Consider the following 19,312-nt stretch of genomic DNA (forward strand, 5'->3'; position numbering starts at 1 on the left):
ATAAGACTAATTTCAAATGGCTCTTATAAGAAATAAAAGGTCCCTGCCTTAGTTGTAAGATAGAAGGCAGGTCGTATTAAAGTATTTAGAGGAGTTAATGATAATGCCTTCTTAAACTTAACATAACATTTGATAAACATTCAGATCTACCTTGATTATATTTTCATAAGTTAACAGAACAATCCCAGATAGCATATAAAAATAATTGGTCTAGCAAGGCCATGCTTGCATTTCATTGTTTTAATTCAGTGTAAAACAGAGTCAAAAATTGACCTTGGTAAATCCTTTAGCCATAGCCAAGGCATAAACTCTCATTTAGGTCTGCTTTAGTACTGACGATTAGAAGTTTAGAATCAGGAGAGACCTTAGGCCCATATCTATGACAGCGGTAATTGAACTGATTGATTACAACGTCTTCTTTCAAACAAATATTGATTTAATCAAGTCTGTACTCCCATTGGCCCTAAAGGTGGTCCTGATAGAAGCTTCAGCCTTGAAACTGGCTAACCCCTGTCTGGACATAAATATTTTAAATGCATGCCCATTCAATTATAATTATTACTTTTCTTCAAACCTTTTTTTTTTTCCTACTAATTTTCTAAATTCCTTGGTTATTATGTTTATGTTTTCTGTAAAGTTAAGTGATGTGTGTATCCGTCCCTGTATATGTAATAAAAAGAGTTGACATGGATTGGGGTGGGGGGGGAGTTGTATTTGTGTCTGTTGTTTCTGATTCACAGAGTGAAAAGTGAGGTGTTTGTGCAGACAATGCACAGAGCTGAGATATCAGTAGGCAGTTTGCTGTAAGCACGTGTTCAATTATTAAGATAGTCGACTTTTTATGTCTGATAGCCATAGCGAGGTCATGACATTAATTTATCCAGAGTATTGTGGGCAACTGTCTAGAAAAAAAAAAAAAAAAGCGTAAAGGACACAGATAGTGGAGAAACAAAAAAAAAAGATGGGTGTGAGCAAAGAGAGATGGAGAGATGACAAATTCACTGCACACACAGCAGGAAGAAGTCGGCAGGCGTCTCACTGTTGCCGGCGATTAGTATTTTCAGCTATGCTGTGCGTGTGTTCATTTTTATTTCAATTTCACATTAAATTCCAACTTGACCATTATGCCTGAATCTTCATTTTCTCCAATCTAATTTCATATATTATTTGCTTCTTTGATGCTTAATGATTTTTTGCCGTCCATTCCTTTTCCTCTTCTCTTCATTCTTCCCCTTCTTCTTTCCTTGGCTAAGTTTCCTTTTCCTCCTCCCTCTCTGATTCTTCCCCTTCCTGCGTCTCTCTCTCTGTCTCCTTGAATTTATGCGTTTAACTCCATATTTCCTTCTGATGCCCATTTCTTTTTCACTTCAGTGTTTTGGTTTTTGTGATTTTCTTTTCCTTTCAAAGCAGGAGACTGTACGAGCTGATTTTAGAGATTCATGTCCTACTTCAAATGCTTCTTTCTCTTTACGGGTTTTGTCATGTTTTCTTCGGAGCCTCTACAAATAGGTGCCCTTCACGTTTGCTGCCACAGTTTTGTTGCCAAACTGCTACCTTAGTTGGTCCTGCAGTCTGCACTGCATGCTGGGATCTGTCTGTGTGGGTAAACTGAAATCTCTACAGAACCAGCCAGCATTCATTCAGGTTGGCTGGAGGATTGCCGTACTTAGCTTCCCTTTGTCCGCATTTGTTGTATGCTGCAGAGTCACGATGGCTAGCTATGTCTGGCAAGTAATACAGAAATATTGCTCACATAGGAAGGACAGGTAGGCAGTTTACCACACTCTGTCATTAGAGGGAACAATTGAAGAACAAAGGAACCGGATAAATACGGATATACTGTCTTTTGGGTTCTGAAACACTGTGGCACAAACACTACCGTATTCAGCCAAATATTTTACTTCCTTTTGTAATAATGCAATAGTTCATTAACTTCACATACGTGCACACATCCATATTTTACGAGAACACATGTATTCAATCTTTAATATTTACAGCATATAAAGTTTTTCATAATCTCAAAGACACATTCGCAAACACACAGCTATTATTGTATAAAAAAGTTCTTAAAAATATACTGATATCCTCTTGGTCGATTACAGTCCAGCAACTAGAATTTCAACAGTTTAAATCATATTGGTGATTCAGATCCTGGCAACTCTTACAATTCCTGTGAAATGAGAGCACAACTAATAAAAATATTAAGCATTATTTGTATTAAAATTGTAGTGCATTTTCATTATTAAATGGAAGCCATTGATCTACAGAGAACTGCCTCACTTGTGTGTCTCTTGGGCTGTCTGGGGCTTCTTACAGAAGTGGAAAGACTCCTTTGCTCTTTCTTCAGCCAATGGGGAAAAGAAATGAAAGCGTAGAATAAAGTCTAGGACGGTTGCTGGCATTATCTCTCTCTCTGTCACGTGTGAGCTGGATGCCTGCTTCCTGAGACAGTGGATCCAGGGTGAGACTGTGTCAGAGCCTGTTTGCACAACTGCATTTGGAGATCTGTCTTATTGATTAGGGGGGAAAGGGGTGGGAATCAGAGGGTGAGGTGAGGGGAGGACCAACTGACTACTGGCTCACTGAAGCACACGACATTTTCTTCCGGAAAGATGTCAAACAACTGAGACACTGCCACAGAGGAAGTATAAACGTGGAAAAATAAGGAGAGTCTGGAAGAAATGAAGGCATTTCTTATGAGAGCCTTGGGGCTTTTTTTTTTTTTTTTTTAATTTTCCTTTTATCATTTTTGACCTGCAAGGGCTAGACTGACAGAGTCATGCAAATGCTGCAGTCCAGCAGGTCTGGGAGAGGGTGGATGCTAGACTGTGAGTTAATGTTAATGATGAGTGCAGTGAAAATACCAGCCGCCGCCACCCCCTGCACACAGAAGCGCTCTGAGTCAGCATCAGATGCTTTGCCTCGCCTCTTGCTGTGTGCCTGTATGCCTGTGCGCGCGCGTGCTCGCTCGGGCATCCGTGTCTAGCCGAGGGGAGGGGGTGGCGTGTGAGTGCGTGGAGGGTAAAAGCCAGTCAGTCAGTGAGAAGCAAAGGTACGTTGGAGAGCAACTAAAATCTGACTGATTTCCATCTTTGGAGCATCAGATGTATTCCCTAAGGAGGATGGGTCTCCGTGATGGGGGTGGTATAATTATGTTAATATCATATTTATGGAGGGGTGAGATTTTTCATTCTAATAATTGGTTGAATGCTATGGTCAAAAATTGTAAAGCCATATTCAGTTTTTTTAGGAAAAGCATGGACTTATATCTAAGGACTGTTTTATTTATTTATTTTTTTGCTTTTTGTGAGTGTTGTTTTTTTTTTTTTTTAACTATTTACTATTTTAAGCTATAACTGATTCAGTATGGAAAAATCAAATGATAAACAGAAAGAGCTCTTATATAATGCTGCATTACATCATGGAACAGAATATTTAAAGTCTTTTAAGTCAAAGTAAAGATCTGGACAGGGGGTGGGGGGCAGTGGTTGGAAAGGGGTGTGGTACTTGGGTGGAGGAGGGGGGGCAGTTAGCAAATATTTTGTTCAGCTTAGCTTTCCTTGCAGCTTACTTGGATGATTCACCTATTCTACAGGAAAACATTCTAATTCTTTCCGTTTTTTCTTTTTTTTTTCCCCCTCCTCTTTTCCCTTTTAAGATCAACCACTTCAGAAGAACCAGATTCCACTTCGGTGGCCAAGACTTTTATGTTATGGCTGGTCCGATTGTTTTACCCTGCGTTCTATGCTTCTAAACCTTGGATCATTTCTAAAGTACAAATTCGGTTCTCGAACCACAAATGAGGCTAAAAGATGGGAGGAAATTCTGTGAATATACAGGATTGGGATGGTGTACTATCAAAAGTATTGAGCTTTATAATGCAATTATTTGAGAAATAGAATCCTTTTTTTTTTTCTTATGATATTGCCAGCATTTTAAATTACGTGTTTATTAAGTGGCATTGCTCAAATAGCTACAGAGTTTGCGTGGAAATATTTGCTGTCCGAATAGTTTGGAGATTTAAAGAGAAATCTCAAGCTTCAGAGGTATTAAACTGTGACATGCAAAAAAGTTTTTGTATTTTATTCTTAACTGCAAAGGTATATGTTTAAATCAGAGTTAAAGTGTTATATATCCCGGGCCCACTTAACAGTTGTGCTGTATAGAAGTGTAATGGGAAGCAAAATTTCAATTAGGTTCCCATTAACTGGCATATAATCCTTCTTTAATGTAATAGAGGCTATGATGTTGCTGTACAAATGTGCTAGAAACAGATTTTAACCCATTTTCAGTCTCTTTCTTTGGAGCTAATGGAGTGACTCTTAACTGTTCATTGTTTGCATTGTTTCTCATATTCTTCATTATTTTAAGGTCTGGAATTAGTCTTTAAATGGATATCATGATTATTCAGTTCATCCTAATTTTTTATATATCCTATATATTTCTACTGATGTATTTTGATAAGTATTTAGAGGAAAAAGTTTCACTGAACCCAACTGTAATTTCTAAGCTATCCTTATTACTGGAAGAAGAATTCTCCTGCCTCAAACCAGACTTTTCCTAGTCCCTGAGACCCTAACTTGTGAGGTATTTTAGTAACATCACAAGTCAGGCTCTTGGGACCTAGGCGGAGGGGAACCAGCAGCTTTGGACCTTATTGATTGTCTGCAGTTACCATCAGAACAAAAGAACATACCTAGATTCTGCCCAGGAGTAAAAAAGGGTGCTTTCCTTTATAAGCAACAATGTTTTCACCATGACCCACTCCCAAAAATACTGCTGTCAGAAACTGTACTCTCTAAAGTGATTGCATAGTTGTACTGAAATAGCATTTGTATTGTAGCTTAACAGTCATACAAAAGCAATACAACCTATCTGTATAAGAAGCAAAATTAAAACCTGAGTGTTTTAAAAATATTCCTTTTGTATTTTAAGTGACTAGTATAAGACGATATCTCCTTAGTTAATAATGAATAGTTGTTTATATTTATAACTTTTTTCATCTGCATAGAAATATGTATGTTAGGTACTTAAATAAATCCTATATGTTTCCATGTAACTGTGGCTCAGGATATGTAATATATAGCTATAATCATGCTTGAGGCCTAGAAAGAAAATGATTTACAGCCTTCTTTACTGTTTTATAATTGGTATTTATTACCATAGTTTCCTTAGTCTTTTAACCAAACAGAACGCTTTATGTATCTTAACGATTTACCTGTTGTGATAGTCCAAGAGAGTTATCATCAGTAATTTGGGGAAATATAATACATTTTAGTGTTTACATTTTACTCAGTATATATTATAGACCTTTGTGAGATAAAACAATAAACAAACAAAAAAAAAACAGTAAACACCACCTATGAAATCAAACTGCTCTTAGTTCATCTGTCAACTGACTCTTAACTGCTTAGTTTTCATTCTATACGAATTTTAGTTTTATAAGAAATAGCTATTCCAAGTTTAATGTGTCATATTTGAACATTATTAGACACTGCCACATCAAATATGTATTTTTTGTGATAGAATCAATATGTTCAATCCATCTAAAAATTTTACAGTAATGTTCCAAATATCGAGATTCAAAATGGAGATAAGAGCCTTTCCATAACAGAAGAAGCAGAGTGACTTCATTCTTTTACCTATTGCATTATGTGGGTACCCTAGATTATATGTGTCTTTTCCGTTGTTCAAATAAATTTATGAATATTATAGAATACGATATGAAGTCCTAAGTCCCCATTTTGTTGAATTTAATACAATCACGTATGTTTTAACTATCACAGAATTTAATACAAATCACCCACGAGTTACAGTTCCTAAAAGAATTGAGATAATAATATCATAAACATATTCCTCATCTATACAAGGCACATATATACAAGGCAGTGGGTTTTATACAAGGCACGTAGAATATGTTTAGGCATGCTATTTACACTGTACTTATTTTCATTATTTATGTCACCTACTTCATTCATCTAGAATCTCTGAAACTGAGTGTGGGTATGTATGTGTATATAAACATGTTTAAAACTCCGAATGAAAGGAAGTAATATAAACAGTAAGGATCTTGAGTAGTATTAATTTTTACTTCTTTTAACCTCCTTCTTATGATAATTAAAGATTTTTCAAAGTTAAGTTTCTCAATACAGAGACCTCTCTGTGTATCTGTATGCACACAGAAACTCGATTATATTTAATAACAAAGTTTACACCTGGTTCAGAAACTACCTCTTGTATAAAACAATATCACATACAGGTATATGTTTACAGACACCTGTTTTAACAGAATCATAAAGAATATACATAAGATCTTCTATTTAATTTCAAAATAATATAAGGGATATATGTTTATTGGTTACAGTAATATCCAGTACAATATATTCCAAATGCAAGATTTTCTTTTTATGCTCTCATGTTCATGAACTACACTATATATTAACTTCTACTTCGTAACAAAAATACGGAAGCTGAATATAGAATGCAGTTATGTTTGTGTATTTCCCCATAAACATATATAAAATATACGTCAAGTACCTATTTTTTACACTCTTTGAACCGTCTCTATGTCACCATCCTGGATACGATCTGTTTTGTTTTTGTTTTTGTTTTTTGTGAAAGCATCAACAATAGACCTTTTCTTTTACTGCGTAAAGGTGTGTAGACATACAAGTGGGTGAGTTCGTTTCTATAAACTACTTTATGCTATATATGTACAGACAGATGTCATTTTTTCTGCATTTCTCTTAACTATCACAGGATAATATTGTTTAGGGGTGATATAATATGATTTGGAAGATCATATCATGTTAAGCTTAAAGCAAAAGGAGCTATCTACAACAAAGAGGGAGAAAATGATGTGTGTTGCATACAAAAAAAGCAGTGATATTAACAATTCCATGGCTTCCTGGTTGGGAGACCAGCCTGAGCCAGACGCATATATTAAGGGCTGTCTGCTGCCGATGTGAGCTTGCTCAATGCGGTGGAAATGAGGAATCACCTCATCTCTGACACCAGCTTATTTGTACATTTTAATTTTGAAATAGGAAATCACTGTTTTACATAAATTTATTAACCCCTGCTTGATTCTTTTTCTCTCTCATATTGTTTGCTGATGTACTGTCAACTTCAAGTTCTTTTTTTTTTTAATACCATCACTCAACTTAAACATCTATCGGAGACCAGTGAAGTAGTAGTTTCTCTCTTGTCTCCTTTGTATTGCTGTGTTAATATTGTGATTCTTGTGCTTTTAACTTTTCATCTCTGTAAGGAAAACAGCAATTCTTCCAAATGGCATTTTTTTTTTTTTTTAAAGCCTTTTAGAATCCACCAAGACAGCCACTTCTGGATTTTTGCCAAATCTAAATATGATTATATTTCATTCCAGGGTTCATGGGATCAATATCTTTCTCAGTATAAAAGTCCTTAACACTTTAGTATTCCACTGAAGCTATGGAAGAGGTATGGAAATATTCTTAAATCATTAAGGCTACAGTAATAATGTCTAGAACAAGATAAGTATCTCGGGAATACCATTAGAAGTTAATTACTAATGAAATTAGATATGTAATATATCTACCTTAAACGCCTCTACAAAGGGGCATGCTGGTACATGTGCCTAGGCTTGGTCTATTTCACCTGGTAAATATGAAAATAGTTTCACAAGCTGTCGTGTTTGGCTGAGTATTGAGAAGAGCAGTACATAAAGGGTTAGCTAATGCCCAAATTTCCTTGCCATTTACACACGCAGGGCGGCCTACGTTTCTGTGGGCTGCAAACGCAGGCATCATTTTGATTGCTTGAATTCTTTTGTTTAATTTCTAACTAGACATTTAACTTAGCGCTCGAATCCCACTGATCCCTTAGTGACTGCGTTTGGAAAAGGAAAACAAAGTTCCTAATATGGAGAAGTTTTTAAAAATCCTGGGCATTTGTAAATATTTGAAAAATATACTTTTTAGCATACCTCTGTGAATACATATTTAGTATGCAGAAAGTTAGATGCTGTTATTATCTATGTGTTGTTTACTTTTCCTGTATATCAGTGGCCAGAAACACACTGAGGCATTAATATTTTTTTTTCTCTGTGTGTCTTCATTTTTAAGAATTCGTAGTCAAAACCATATAAAAATTGCCATCTTCCTAAGATCATCCACATCATTTCTTCAATAAGCTAGTGTCAATTTTCATTGAATGTTGCCGTTTTCTACATATTAGGTGCAGCTTTACCAGCTGAAGCATGTATGATCCCAGCCAGTCATGCTAAGTTGTGGGTTAAGAATTTACTTCTGGAAGTTTGAAAGCAGGTGAAACTTAAAAGGTAATTAAGTGAATTTATGATTAAATTGTTTCACATAATTGTTCAGCTAATTCTATGCATATTTTAGAGCCAATTTAAAACTGAAAACTTCTGATAAGGGGAAGTAAATTTTTCATTGTTGATACGAGTTGTGTGATTTTGTGTTATAATGATTAATTCCTAAACAATCAAAACAAGGTAAAAATAATCCTGGACTGCATCTGTTAGATCAACTAAGTAGGCATAACTCTGAAGTTTCTTCTGGGCCTTATAAGGTTTGTTGTTTTTTCTTTCTTTTATTGGAGGGGGGTGGCGGCTGGGGGAGGCAGTGTTTTGGGTTCTTTTGTGTCAGGTAGTCATCTTTAACCGCTTACATTTTCTAAGATTTTCCAACTTTTTCCTTTTTGTTGGTAGGTATGTAAGGATTTGTGAGCACCAAGTGACCATTCTGAGAATCATCTTTCCTTGGCTTTGAATTAACTTTCCCTTGGCCATGAGTCAACATCAGTGTTTCATACATCCAAATAGGTAGGTCTTTTTCGAAATTCTCCTATGTCGTTTTCAAGAAATATAAGGGAATTGCGAGCTATTATCAGTTTATTTTGTAATTCCTCCCCACCCCCAACTTCAGAACATCTTCAGTAAGAAACTTGAGTGGTGTTACAGCTCCAGCCAACAGAAAAATTTGGTTCTGTGGAACTTTTGAGATGTAGTGTCTTTCTCATGGTAGACCTCCTAATCTTTGGGGGAGAGAGGGAACCAGTCTCTGGTTATTACTCTGTTATTCATCACACTAAAAGACCAGCCAGTGCATTTGTAAACCTGGGGGAGGTTTCTACATTAGACAAGATTTTTTGTTGGGGGATTACACCACAGTCTGTTTCCTCCACTTCTCTCTCTCTTCCTGGCCCCCCTCCACCCAACATGGAGCCTTTTCAACTTCTTCAAAGAGGTGGAAAAAAAAAGTAGACTCTTTATTAATGGCAGAAAACAAACTGGCTGCTGGACTTCCGAGGCAGAGCTCTAATAATAAAGCAGGGTAGGCACTGCGACAAAGAATTCTTGAATGTACTAAATATATAGGGAAGCCTATTTAAATTCACCAGAGGGGCTTAGAGGACAAGCAGCAGAAAGTTTAGAATTCAATTCAAGCCATGCCAGAAAATAAAAATGTACTTTAAAAAGGATTTCTCAAACAATTGTTCAAAGAAATGTCAACTTTGAAGATTCTTTCTAGAATAATGAAATTTGTACTCTAATTTGTGTGATGACTTTTTCAATTAGAGAGAAAAAATGATTAACAGGATCTCAAAGGAACTGCATCTGATGTTTAAAGAAAATGTGTTTTTTTTCCATAGGGTTTGGTCCAGTGAGGGCCTCCTAGTGCTCTGACTAAAAACAACCAAATACATACATGGAACTGGGAGATAATGCCTTTTTTTTTTTTAGCAGTTAGGCATACCAGAACAGGAGTGCTCTTTAGTTCATTTTCTTGCATTCAATTGTTTGATTTAAAATATTTTAAATAAATGAAGTAACTCAGAAAAGAGCAAATTGATGATAAATAATAGGACTCTGTGATGCCAAATTTGAAACATAAAATGATCCTTATTTCATCTCTTCATTTATTTGTCTATAAGACATGTGCATCTATAAAACCAAAAAACCAAACCCATTGCCATCCAGTCGATTCTGATTCATAGCAACCCTGTAGGACAGAGTAGAGCTGCCCCACAGGGTTTCCAAGGAGCGGCTGGTGGATTCAAACTGCCAACCTTTTGGTTAGCAGCCATAACACTTAACCACTATGCCACCAGGATTTCCATGCATTTATAAACAAACAAACAAAAAAAAACCAAACCCACTGTCATCGACTCCAAAGGAGTACCTAAATCCATAAGAATATATTTGTTTATATTTTATTAGTCCAAATGTTGAGATAAGAAGCTGCCTATAAAATTTATTCAAGGCTAGTATGGTCTTGACTTAGGGATAAAAATTTTAGCAAGATTTTCCTAAAGTTTTCTTATATTTGACATGGATTTTGGGGAAACTATTGTCATTTTCTGTCTTCTGAGATTACAAGTTATTAAAAGGAGAGAAGCTTGGACTCTCTAGTAGTCATTTTTATGATCATACTGGTGAGATCCTGCTTGACAATGAAGCCCATGTAGAATTCACAAGTTTATAAATATAATTTTTCAACTCAAAACAAGCTGTTTGTTCATTAAGTAATCCATTTAGTCACTAATGCATATATAGCATAAATGAAAAAAAAGAATTCAATGAATTAAGGCTGGAGCAACGTATGGGATCCAAGAGATATGTGGCCAATTAGGACTTTAATAAAATTTGACTGACTTCAAAATAGTATGTCAAGTATGTGTATTAGTCATAGAAATTATATATTGACAAAAAGCAGTTGTTACCGTCTATGCATATAGAGGAAACCCTGGTGGCGTAGTGGTTAAGTGCTATGGCTGCTAACCAAAGGGTTGGCAGTTCAAATCTGCCAGGTGCTCCTTGGAAACTCTATGGGGCAGTTCTACTCTGCCCTATAGGGTCGCTATCAGTCAGAATTGACTCGAGGGCACTGGGTTTTTTATGCATATAGAGGAAGCCTAGTCATCATTTACCAAACAACTGAACTGATTTCCATTTGTTTATGTTTTAATGACATTTTAATATCAAGGAGTTCAGTAGACTTAAATGATTGATTCAATTAAATAATCCAGGTAAATTTCTTAGCCCATCCCCTTGCACCTAGTAAGCAATGAATATCAGCTCACTTCTTCCAGTTTGAATCTTAATATTTGCTTTCACCAAATTTTTTTTTTGTCACCAAAATTTACTGTGTACACATGGTCCCAGAGGCTGAGCTGTAGACACTATTAGAAAACCTTTCCAGTTCCAGGGCCATTCTAAAATTGTTTACTGAAAATGCCTTTACCAAATGTTTCCTAAATGTCAACCCTAGGAAAGCTAAAGAGAACTCTTGCTTTCAAATAGCTTATGTCTACAAAAAACGTCTTTCACCTGTCCAACAATATTTATCCTTTTTTGTATGCCTTACCCTTTTTATACGTCCCTGGATGGTGCAAATAGTTAACACACTTGGATGCTAACAGAAAGGTTGGAGCTTCAATTCCACCCACAGTCACCTTGGAAAATGAGACCTGGTGATCTACTTCTGAAAAATCAGCCATTGAAAACCCTGTGGAGCACAGTTCTACTATGGTACTCATGGGGTCACCATCAGTTGTAATAAATTCAATGACAAATGATTTAGCATTTTATGAACCCTATAAATTGGCAGTTTTCTTTTTTACATTTTATAGATGAGGATTGTATATGGCTTGTCCTGTTTTCTAATTGTAGATGAGATAGCTCATCTATATATTTTGAGTTGCTTTGAGCAAGATATGGATTATTGTTAATACTTTACAGTACCTAGATTCTGTTCATATTATTTGCTGCAGTATGCAAAGATTAAACAATTAAAAATAAAAATGGGTAGACCATGACAATGTTAGTAATTGCGGTTTATAAAAACGGTTATTCCCAGAATAACTGAACCAAAATGCAGTATTTACATACGGCATCAATCTCTCTCAATAATAAATAAATATATAAATAAGCCATCATTTAATTTTTGAAAAAGAAAATTAAGTTAAATATAATGATACTGATCGTGCAAAGTTGCGTAAAGCGTCAATTACGTTAATTAGGCAAAAGATCAAAACATTCTAATTGGGCTATTCTCTGAGAGTTAACAAAATAATGCAAAGTAAAGTTGGGTTTTTATGCTTCTGCATCATAAATACCACCAATGAACTTGAATAGTGAGGTAAAAGGCAGAAGACCTGAATTCTAACACCACTAATTATCTCGTGAAACTCAACCTCTCTGCTTCTCACTTTCCTTATCTACAACTATTGATTGATAAAATAAAGGTGTGGAGGAAGATGATTTTAATGTGACTTTCAGGTAAAACATTATAATGTCATTGCATAGTTGGACATTTTCCATTCCTTCCAGGGGTTTTTTTTTGAGTCAAAGGAATAGGGAAGAATTGTTATTGTTGACCTTGTTAGTTGTCATCCAGTAGACTCTGACTCATGGTGACCTCATGTGTGAAGAGTAGAACTTGAATTACTACATTAGTCAGGCTCTTTCAGTTGCAAATGACCCAACTCAAACTAGTTTAAGGGAAACTGGATATATATCATTTCCTTCTCCTCCTCTTCTTCCTCCTTCTCTCTCTCTCTCTCTCTCTTTTCTCTCTTCCTCTCTCACTCCTTTCCACTGTGTTGACTTCATTCTCAAGTAGGCTATCTCCTTGTACTGGCAAAGATGGCCAGTGACAACTTGAAGCTTGCATCATTTCTACAGTTTGATTCCAGAAGAAAAAAAGAAAGATTTGCTTTATCCTTGCATTAACTTCAGTTGGCTCTGTTTTGGTCACTTCTCTGTCCAGAAGCAGGTTACCCTGACTGGTCAGCCTGTGTAGACGGGCAGGACAACAATGTTATTTCGGCAAGGCCATGAGGAAAAGGAGAGTATCTGTCAGTGGCAGAAGATGAAAGAAATTCAATGCAGGCGAAAATAGAACAGGACTCACAACAACCACTACACGTTTCTAAATTGTTTAGTATAATGATATTTTACAGGATTCTGGTCAAGTGTGTTTGTCTTAGTGAACTCAGTGGTTCCTATCAATATACAGACAATATTAGGTTATTCAGCCCAAATGTGCTGTGTTCAGCACGGTAACTATAAGAAAGTCTGTGGCAGCAAATCTCAACTTTGGGTATCATGGAGATTAATCACGTTGTCTTAACATTTTCCATGAACACGGCATGTATCAGAAAAGTCAGCATGTGGTCTCATTTGGGAATTTGACATTTTAAAATTACTTAGAATTATTAGAAATAGGAGTTTGATAAAGAAGAGGTAATGATTTTACCCTGTTGTCCATTATCTATCCTCAGCCACTGCCTACTTAGGCCATTTTGTTACAGCAGATTTTATGTCCTTTCCACTTCCACCTCAAATGTTAAGCCACTAAAAAAAACAGTTGCCATGAAGTAGATTCAGAGTACAACTGTGCTCCGCAGGGTCTTCAGTGGCTGATTTTTCAGAAGTAGAGCATCAGATCTTTCTTCTGAGGTGGGGTGCCTCTGGGTGGCCTCAAACCTCCAACCTTTCAGTTAATGCCTTGGTGCAGTAACAATTTGTATCACCCAGGGACTTCTTCTTAAATGTTAGGGAGCTTTATGTTCTTGACTCTTGGGAATCTTTTATTTTAGTTTATGAACTGATTTCCTCCTCTTTACTATCTCCTGTGTACACAAACCCATTGCTGTCTCACAATTCCAACTCAGAGCCACCCTATAGGACAGAGTAGAGATGCTCCATAGGGTTTCCAAGAAGTGGCTGGTGGATTTAAACTGCTGGGCCTTTGGTCAGCAGCCAAGATTATGCATGTGTGTGTGTGTATATATATATATGTATATATGTATGTATGTATAAAATACTTACAGTATATGAATAAGATGTTAGATTTTTATCCTTTACTTTTTAGTGAAAAAGTATGAACCGGACAGTTCTTAACTTTTTATTATGAAGCAATGCTATTTAGGGATTTTCCTCAATGCAAAAAAAAAAAGATTAATTTGTTATGAATAATGATTCTAATGCAAAACATTTTGGGGTTTTTTTGTGATGCAGATGAGCAAAGCTGTAAATATAATTTAGAGAGTTTGAAAATTGATTTTAACATCCACAATTCTTCTTGCTAATTAATCAAATTACAAAATTATGCAGTGGTTTCCAGTATATTAAAATAAATTCTTATACTTGGAACATCTGTTTATGCTTTTATCATGAATGTGTGTTTCTAAGAGGCTGAAATATAAAATAGATTGCCATAAATAATGCTTGTAATTTGTTCTGTGGAAGTATGATACCTACTCTGCTTCTCAGTGCTTGTTTGTTTCCCACAAAGTTAATCTTCCAGATTGCATTTTATCATTTCCTTATCAAGACGGAGGAAGAAAAACTCAGGTCTTAGATAAGCCTTGCTGATTAGTTGAGAATAGAGATGGCTGTCATTGGCAGCATGGCTCCAGGCAGTCAGCTGGTACCATCGCTTTGTCTCAACTATAAATCACAGTGCTGTAATGGCCAAGGCTGACACCTTGACATCTTCAAGAAGAGTAAAAGACCTGATGTGAATGGAAATCAATTTCATTTCACAAATCTTGATTTACCACTCCAAGTCTTTTCTTGTATCTTCTTGAGACTTATTTAGGATTTTCATGATCATCGGTGGGTTATTTGAGTATCATGACTTCTTTTAGATGGAAAATCGTATTCTTACTTTTTCATTCTCAATATAGGAAAACTGATTTTTAAAATTGTATATAGGAAAAGAAAATGACCAGTAAGCCATATTTTATTTTAGCCACGATCCACTGATGGCTTAAGAAATAACAATAGTAACAACCACTATTCAGTTTTGCAAAACTCTTAAAATGTCTATGATTTAAAAATAGAAAGTGTGTATACACATATTCAGATTAGCCTTTGCTTATCTAATTGTATATAATATCAATTATGGAGTGATTTTAAGTTTCATTCAAGCAGGTCTCAAGCCTAGTATCCTCTTAAATTTTTTGTTTTATTTTATTTTTATATTCTTGAGCGTTAAAAGAAGGCTTTAAGTATCCTAGAGCCAAAGAGAAATAGCAAGAACTTACTTGTGTTAAATAGATTGAAGTATTAAACATTCCCTCAGTTTTTCTTTTTTTTTTTAATCCAGAAAAATGAAATAACTCCACACTTTAACTAGTGTGAAAAGAAGTTCTTCTTAGAATCTTTTAGGAGCTTGGCCTTAAACATTTAAGAAATTTTATTTACTCTGTTTTTTCTTCCATCCTTAGGAGAACACTGCAATTTAACACTGTAAAAGGGAAGACACTTCTTAGTATTTTCTGCTTGATCCCTCTCCAAAAGTGATTTAAGCTTAGTGAAGGCCAGAGATCTTCTAAACACAATATTAATGAAGATTTGGACATGACTTCTTTTTCTTTTCAAGTATGGAAGGATTACCACAATTCCTGGTAGTGGTTTCTCTTCATAATCTTCATTATTAGTCCTCAACTTTGTCTCAAATCATGCTTCTAAACAGGACTATTCATTGATTGCTAAATTTGTTATTTTGTAATACCCCATAAATGAGTAGAATTACAGACAATTACAAACAGGAGAACTCCTAACCCTTAAATCTTTTTATCCATCCTGCCACCCATCCAACCATCCATTTGTAACCTATGCAAAACATGACCCTGTGCTAGGTGTGTGAGGAACACAAAATGAACTAGAATTTCTCCTTCAGAGAATATTACATTCTGATGAAAAAGTGGAAACCCTGGTAGCGTAGTGGTTAAAAGCGACAGCTGCTAACCAAAGGATCAGCAGTTTGAATCCACCAGGTGTTCCTTGGAAACTCTATGGGGCAGTTTTGCTCTGTCCTATACGGTTGCTATGAGTCGGAATCGACTTGATGGCACTGGGTTTGGTTTGTTTTGGATGAAGAAGTAAGAAAAGCAAAATATTTATTTACTTATATTATTGGGTCAGAATGTGACAGATCCATAAAGGAGATACAAACACAGTACGTTGGAGTTTGAGAGGAGGCATTTACTCTAGTCATTGAGAGTCAAATAAAATTCCCTGGAGGAGGTTGCATGTAGCTGACCTCTGATAGATAGAAAGGGCCTCTAAAGGAAAGTTTGAAAAGGCTGGGCATTCAGGGGGAGGATGCAACATGTGCAGTCATGCAGAAACAGAAAAGATGGGCTATATTTGCCATTGAATTTTGTTGGAATTTTAGGTACTTTTGTATAAAATGCCTATTGAAAGGTAAATTGTGGTCAGATTGTAGGGAACCTAGAACCCCACAGGGCTCTCCTGATAATCATCATATTTCCTCTGTGAACCAGCATCTGATTTCCTTGGGCCTCCTATTTCAGTTGATGGAACTTTGATATCAGGCACGTTGGATTGGTGCTGTGAGTGTGACATCAAGAGGCAGATACCAAACAAATAATGGAAAAATTGGGAGGGAATACATAGCTTTGGAAATCATTCTTATAAAAGCATAGGTAAACATTTTGAAGTCAGTGACCCAGGCTTCTTCTCTCTTGTTACTCTCCTTGAATGACTTCTGTTTCTAAGATAATCTCCAGGTGGCCACTGACGCACCACCATGTTGGCCATTTTCAGCCAGTAGAAATAAAAAGGAGAAAATAGGGCATTGCCCTTCCTTTTAAAGAAAATTTCTGGAATTTTTATACACACCTTCCACTATGCTTTTGGTTAAACCTTAGTCCCTACGAATACCAAGCTTCAGGGAAGGGGAGACCAGGAAATGTAGGCTTTATTAAAGTGGTTATTTACGCAGTTGAAACAGAGGAGAACTGATATTGAAGAAGAACTAGCAATGTCTGACATAGCGAACATGTACAATTTTGACGTGTCCAGTAGTAAATGAAACCGAGACATTTTATCTAAATCTTCAGCCTAAGCAATATATTGTGATTGGAAATAGGTACAAGTTTCTTTATAACATTTTATGAAAACATATTTCATTTCAAACTCCTGTTGTACTCAAGTGCTTCATATCCTGAAAATACTAGAATCCTCCCATATGCAAACTGGAAAGATAGACTTCCTGGTTTCAAATGGAGTTAAACTTACTAGTCAAGTGTAATTAACCCTACTAATCTAAAGCCATCTAACTCAAGACACTTTCACAGTATTCTAAAGATAACTAGTATATTTACAAACTCTGTTAAACTCTCCCTGCATAATGATAACAGATGTTCATATTAGAAAATTTCAAATAGAAAAAGTGGATGTACTTTTTAATTCCATCATTCAGAGAATAATACTTGTTATTATATAGTATACACTCATATGTTCTTTCTCTTTCTCTCCCTCTCTCATTCACCCACACATATACACTCAATATGTTCATAATCTTTGGTAACTTGCTTTAATTGTTAACCACTAAATGAACACTTTTCTGCCATACCGTCTATTGTAGCATTTGTTCGTTATGTTATTGTTTGACTATTAAATAATTTATTTAACAATTTATTTAACCAGTCAGCTCACAGGTATCGATAGAGTTTATTTTCATCTTTTTGTTTTTTGTTAACATAAGCAGAATTCTGTTGCTAAATAAACCTTTTTATAATTATATATAATGATTCCCTTGGGCTATTCATTGGAACAGGTGATAATGGGCTAAACAGAGGTGGTGGTAGTGGAATAGAAGAGACAAGGAGGGATTTGAGAAAGATTTAGAAGGTAGAACTGGCAGAGCCTAATAATTAAATGTATAGTAGAATAGTATCTGGAAAATTTAAACCAAGTTTATTACTTCCTAAAATTATGCTTATTCTTATTTTTCTCTACTCATTTGATCAGTGACGTTTATTGCTTTAGTGGGAGGGCAGGCACAATCAAGAGCAAAGTCAACAGAAGATTTAAAGTGCCTATTAATTATTAGATTATTTTTTAAATATTATATCAAGTCCAGAAAGCTCAAAATAAACTGTTCTTATTTGTCCTGAGAGGGGAAAAGTTTTATTCTGCATTCCAAAAGAGCAAATGACCAGGAATATTAGCCTGATCCTAGAGGCCTTGAATGATAGAATTTGTAAAAAATGAAGCTAAAGTTGAGAAGGATATGAATTAGAGACAGTTGTCCATCACACAGGACAGCATGATACTTTCTAGGCTGGGGATATTGACGAGCCTGTGAGAGCATGAGAGTGAGAGAATTGGATGTGGGCGTTCCCTGCCTCATTGCTGGTGTTGCAAACTCTGAGGGAGGAAAGAGGGTTAGATATCCCTTAAATAAGCCTAAAGACCAAAGCCCTCCCCCATGGAAGTCTGTGAATAAACAGCACTGCATATGCCTGCAAAAATGGCAGCAGGGAGAAATAGAGAGAGTCTAAACTAGCACCCTTCCCGTCCAACGCCCAACCCATGATCTACCCCCAAGATTGCCCTTCAGAAGAGCACTGAAGAAATCTGCAAATGTTTACCTTGTCATCAAGAAGGAAAAAGGAGACAGCTGACAGGTGGAGAATTCTGTGACATTTTGGAGGGTCCAGACACCAGCTAGAGCCAAAGGCAGGGCTTTAACCAGCAGTCTCTGCTCCCTGAGAACAACTGTATAGTTTTACTGCTGAGGGAAGGGTTTCATAAAGAGTTCTCCAAGAGTAAAAGACCAACACCCAAGACGCATTTTAGCAGAGGTCAACAAAGACCAGAAAACAGTGAACAGCCTTAATGAGAAGAGGAGTAGAGAGAGGAAGTTTGAAATACATTGTATTTTTTATTATATGCTAAATTGTCAAGTATTATAGAATATTTTATCCATTTTAAAATGGTAGACCCAATAGTGATAACTGTATTTTGTTATATTTCATTTTTCTTTTTCTTCTTAGCAAGTGAATTAAGACCTTTGGAACATTTGATCATGAGAAATAGCTATCCAAAGGTAACATCAGGTTTCCTTTCTTTTAAGTTACTTTCTAGACATTACTTGTTGTCTTTTTGTCTTTATACAGATAATCAGGTCATTGGCCCCTAACAAATAGGCCCATTTATTTATTCACCCAGTCAGCAAACACATATTGAGTGTCTTCCATATGTTGAGCAGGTTATTTTAAGTTGTAATTTTTAAGGATTGTAATTTTATTTTTTGTATTTAAAATTTATTATATTTGTTTAATGTTAATTGAATGTGTCAATGTCTTGTTCCAGGGTGAAGCATAGACTTTATACAGTTTTCTCTCACACACTCACACACACACACACACACACACACACACACATAAACATATAGAAAAGATTTATGAGGCTGGAAAAAATGTGTAATGGAATAGTTTCGGGAGACCGTGCTATGTAAAAACACAGCACCTCTCTTTAAAA

The 19,312-nt window shown here is 35.8% G+C and overlaps 1 long non-coding RNA gene across 2 annotated transcripts in view; it reads left to right on the forward strand.

Moving 5' to 3' along the window:
- Positions 1 to 3,483: 3,483 nt before the first annotated feature.
- The window catches only part of LOC135228305 (uncharacterized), an 89,866-nt gene continuing 74,037 nt past the window's right edge, over positions 3,484 to 19,312 (forward strand). The window contains exons 1-3 of one of the 2 annotated variants that reach the window (XR_010318707.1): positions 3,484 to 7,461; positions 8,218 to 8,320; positions 8,714 to 8,827. This is a non-coding gene — a long non-coding RNA (uncharacterized LOC135228305). Of the gene's footprint in view, positions 8,321 to 8,713; positions 8,828 to 19,312 lie in introns of both variants that reach the window. The other variant, XR_010318706.1, reaches the window with a different exon arrangement.

The sequence above is a fragment of the Loxodonta africana genome, chromosome 20 (assembly GCF_030014295.1).
Source record: "Loxodonta africana isolate mLoxAfr1 chromosome 20, mLoxAfr1.hap2, whole genome shotgun sequence".
Classification (NCBI taxonomy): Eukaryota; Metazoa; Chordata; class Mammalia; order Proboscidea; family Elephantidae; genus Loxodonta; species Loxodonta africana.